The sequence below is a fragment of the Populus nigra genome, chromosome 2, assembly GCF_951802175.1.
Source record: "Populus nigra chromosome 2, ddPopNigr1.1, whole genome shotgun sequence".
Classification (NCBI taxonomy): domain Eukaryota; kingdom Viridiplantae; phylum Streptophyta; class Magnoliopsida; order Malpighiales; family Salicaceae; genus Populus; species Populus nigra.
Genome location: NC_084853.1, coordinates 19,448,094 through 19,453,093, shown reverse-complemented (window position 1 = coordinate 19,453,093; position 5,000 = coordinate 19,448,094).

Below are 5,000 nucleotides of genomic sequence, written 5' to 3'. Positions count from 1 at the left end.
ACTAGGTCCCAGCTGTCACCCCCCCTCTAAAAAATTCATTTCTTGGTATTTTGAGCTGAAATTTTGCACAGAGGTTGGCAAAAATCCAATCCAACTTTATTAATTTTTCCAGAATTTTTCGAGGTCGGGAAGTATTTTTTTTTATTTTCCTACCATTAAAAATCGAGGAAATCGGAAAAAATAGGAACCGGCTCGGAATGACCCCAAATTCAGTGGGCAGCCTCATAAAAATATGGCTGATTTTACTGGATTGATTTCATGTGGAAAGCACGACGTTTTGTTGTAGGAATGCGGGAACCCCGGCGGCTCGCCTGCCGCGGCCAGCGACGTCGGGCTGGCCCCTGCAGCGCCTAGCCTCTCCCACGCGGGGGGCAGGCCAGAGCGCGGGGGGCCAGGGCCCGAAGGCAGCCCCCCCGCGGGCGAGAGAGCAAGCCAGCAGGGGCTGTCGCCTGCCGCGGCCAGCGACGTCGGGCTGGCCCCTGCAGCGCCTAGCCTCTCCCACGCGGGGGGCAGGCCAGAACGCGGGGGGCCAGGGCCCGAAGGCAGCCCCCCCGCGGGCGAGAGAGCAAGCCAGCAGGGGCTGTCGCCTGCCGCGGCCAGCGACGTCGGGCTGGCCCCTGCCGCGGCCAGCGATGTCGGGCTGTCGCCTGCCGCGGCCAGCGACGTCGGGCTGGCCCCTGCAGCGCCTAGCCTCTCCCACGCAGGGGGCAGGCCAGAACGCGGGGGGCCAGGGCCCGAAGGCAGCCCCCCCGCGGGCGAGAGAGCAAGCCAGCAGGGGCTGTCCGCGCGTCGCGCAGCGCGGCATGGCTGCGGGGGCCGCGCGCGCGCGCCCAAGCGCCCAAGGGCCCCCAAGGGCCCCAGGCCCTCAGGCCCCAGCGCCCCAGCGCCCAGCGCGGGCGGGCGCGCGCGCGCGTGTGGTCTTTGAGGGGCGCCGGCCTGGTGGCTCCCTAAAGAGCAATAAGTGTCATTGCAGCTCTGGCAGGGGGAGACACTACTAGGTCCCAGCTGTCACCCCCCCTCTAAAAAATTCATTTCTTGGTATTTTGAGCTGAAATTTTGCACAGAGGTTGGCAAAAATCCAATCCACCTTCATTAATTTTCCCAGAATTTTTCGAGGTCGGGAAGTATTTGTTTTAATTTTCCTACCATTAGAAATCGAGTAAATCCGCAAAACTAGGAACCGGCCCGGAATGACCCCAAATTCAGTGGGCAGCCTCATAAAAATATGGCTGATTTTACTGGATTGGTTTCATGTGGAAAGCACGACGTTTTCTTGTAGGAATGCGGGAACCCCGGCAGCTCGCCTGCCGCGGCCAGCGACGTCGGGGACGCTGGCCTGCGCTGTCGAGCCCGCGAGGGCTGTCTCCGCGGCAGGCCCCCCCTGAACGGGGCACGACAGGCCACCGCGCTGGCTCGTCCAGCGTCGACAGTCCCTCGTCCAGGTTTCAGATCGCGCCAAGTCGAACCCATGACCTGCTCAAGCCATCGTGCGCTGCCGAATTCGCATCTGCGTGTAGGCTGCCATTCCACGCGGCAGCCCCTGTTTTCGTCAGCGTGCCCCCCTGACGAATTTTCCTGCCTGGCCCAGTCCAGCGTCCAGCCCCTGTTCGTCGAAAAATCTGCGCTGCCGATTTTCCACGCGGCAGCCCCTCTTTTCGTCAGCGTGCCCCCCTGACGAATTTTCCTGCCTGGCCCGGCCAGTCCAGCCCCTGTTCGTCGAAAAATCTGCGCTGCCGATTTTCCACGCGGCAGCCCCTCTTTTCGTCAGCGTGCCCCCCTGACGAATTTTCCTGCCTGGCCCGGCCGGTCCAGCATCCAGCCCCTGTTCGTCGAAAAATCTGCGCTGCCGATTTTCCACGCGGCAGCCCCTGTTTTCCTCAGCGTGCCCCCCTGACGAATGTTCGTCGAAAAATCTGCGCTGCCGATTTTCCACGCGGCAGCCCCTCTTTTCGTCAGCGTGCCCCCCTGACGAATGTTCGTCGAAAAATCTGCGCTGCCGATTTTCCACGCGGCAGCCCCTCTTTTCGTCAGCGTGCCCCCTGACGAATTTTCCTGCCTGGCCCAGTCCAGCGTCCAGCCCCTGTTCGTCGAAAAATCTGCGCTGCCGATTTTCCACGCGGCAGCCCCTCTTTTCGTCAGCGTGCCCCCCTGACGAATTTTCCTGCCTGGCCCGGCCAGTCCAGCCCCTGTTCGTCGAAAAATCTGCGCTGCCGATTTTCCACGCGGCAGCCCCTCTTTTCGTCAGCGTGCCCCCCTGACGAATTTTCCTGCCTGGCCCGGCCGGTCCAGCATCCAGCCCCTGTTCGTCGAAAAATCTGCGCTGCCGATTTTCCACGCGGCAGCCCCTGTTTTCCTCAGCGTGCCCCCCTGACGAATGTTCGTCGAAAAATCTGCGCTGCCGATTTTCCACGCGGCAGCCCCTCTTTTCGTCAGCGTGCCCCCCTGACGAATGTTCGTCGAAAAATCTGCGCTGCCGATTTTCCACGCGGCAGCCCCTCTTTTCGTCAGCGTGCCCCCTGACGAATTTTCCTGCCTGGCCCAGTCCAGCGTCCAGCCCCTGTTCGTCGAAAAATCTGCGCTGCCGATTTTCCACGCGGCAGCCCCTCTTTTCGTCAGCGTGCCCCCCTGACGAATTTTCCTGCCTGGCCCGGCCGGTCCAGCCCCTGTTCGTCGAAAAATCTGCGCTGCCGATTTTCCACTCCGCAGCCCCTGTTTTCGTCAGCGTGCCCCCCTGACGAATTTTCCTGCCTGGCCCGGCCAGTCCAGCGCCCAGCCCCTGTTCGTCGAAAAATCTGCGCTGCCGATTTTCCCCGACGAACCTGCAGCTGCACAAATCCGCGCTGCCACTGCCCCATTGTCTGGACCAACAGTCTTTTCCATCAAGCCCTGGACTATAAATCGTCCAGACTCATCGCCAGCACCCGCTGCCGATTCTGCCGACTTTGCCGATTTCGTCGGCGCTGCCGATTCCAACACTGCCCGCCGTGCCTGAACCAGCGCTGTTTCGTCAGCGTGTCCCCTTGACGAATTTCCCTGCCTGGCCTGGACAGTCCATCTTCCAGCCCATGTTCATCGAAAAATCTGCGCTGCCGATTTCCCCGACGAACCTGCAGCTGCACAAATCTGTGCTGCCGATTTCCCCCCCTGTCGGCATGGCTGCCGCTGCCCCGATGTCCAGACCAACAGTCTTTTTTGTCGACTTTGCCGATTTTGTCCGCGCTGCCGATTCCAACACTACCCCCTGCATCCAAACCAGCATTGTTTCGTCAGCTCTTCCCCTGACGATTTTAGCCCTGTAACAAACAGTAGGCCTCCAATCCCGCCAACGGGAGCCAAGTTGATAGGGAAGAGAATTGAATGACGCGCCTGGTCCTCGCACCCCGCCACCCGAGGGGCCTTTTTCCCGGCAGCCTCTGAAAAACTCTAGCTTTCACGGTCCTCGCCGCCCCTCACCACCATGGCAGGCCTCTAATCCCACCCATCAGCAGTTGTAGCCGATAGGGCAGTGATTTGAATGACGCGTCGCGGGCCTCCGGGTCATCTCACCCGGCCATTAATTGGAGCGTTTTTGGCTGGCCGAGGATGGGGGGATGGATCTCTTCTTCCGAAAAAGCAAACAGTACATCGGGAGTTATGTTGACGGGGCATGGAATTGAATGACCCGTCGCGGGCCGCCGGGTCATCTCACCCGGCCATCCCGGGGAGCGTTTTTCCCGGCAGCATCGGGGAAACTCTTGCTTTCACTGCCCGCTGCCCAAGTCCCCACTCGAATCGGCCCCCCGCGCCAACAAGCCAACGCTGCCGAATCGGCAGACACTGCTGCCGAATCTGCCGACACTGCCCCGCGGGCTGCCACTGCCCCAGTGTCTAAACCAGCGGTCTTTCTCATCGAGCCTTGGACTATCCAGTCCGTCCTGACTCATCGCCAGCACCTGCTGCCGATTCTGCCGACTTTGCCGATTTTCTCGGCGCTGCCGATTCCAACACTGCGCCCACCGTGTCTGAACCAGCGCTGTTTCGTCAGCGTGTCCCCTCGACGAATTTTCCTGCCTGGCCTGGACAGTCCACCGTCCAGCCCGTGTTCGTCGAAAAATCTGCGCTGCCGATTCTGCCGACTTTGCCGATTTCGTCGGCGCTGCCGATTCCAACACTGCCCGCCGTGCCTGAACCAGCGCTGTTTCGTCAGCGTGTCCCCTCGACAAATTTTCCTGCCTGGCCTGGACAGTCCATCGCCCAGCCCATGTTCGTCGCAAAATCTGCGCTGCCGATTTTCCCCGACGAACCTGCAGCCGCACAAATCTGCGCTGCCGAATCTGCCGACACTGTCCCGCGGGCTGCCACTGCCCCAGTGTCTAAACCAGCAGTCTTTCTCGTCGAGCCTTGGACTATCCAGCCCGTCCAGACCCATCGCCAGCACCCGCTGCCGATTCTGCCGACTTTGCCGATTTCGTCGGCGCTGCCGATTCCACCACTGCCCGCCGTGCCTGAACCAGCGCTGTTTCGTCAGCGTGTCCCCTCGATGAATTTTCCTGCATGGCCCGGCCAGTCCAGCGTCCAGCCCATGTTCGTCGAAAAATCTGCGCTGCCGATTCTGCCGACTTTGCCGATTTCGTCGGCGCTGCCGATTCCAACACTGCCCGCCGTGCCTGAACCAGCGCTGTTTCGTCAGCGTGTCCCCTCGACAAATTTTCCTGCCTGGCCTGGACAGTCCATCGTCCAGCCCATGCTCGTCGAAAAATCTGCGCTGCCGATTTTCCCCGACGAACCTGCAGCCGCACAAATCTGCGCTGCCGAATCTGCCAACACTGTCCCGCGGGCTGCCACTGCCCCAGTGTCTCAACCTGCGGTCTTTCTCGTCGAGCCTTGGACTATCCAGCCCGTCCAGACCCATCGCCAGCACCCGCTGCCAATTCTGCCGACTTTGCCGGTTTCATCGGCGCTGCCGATTCCAACACTGCGCCCACCGTGTCTAAACCAGCGCTGTTTCTTCAGCGTGTCCC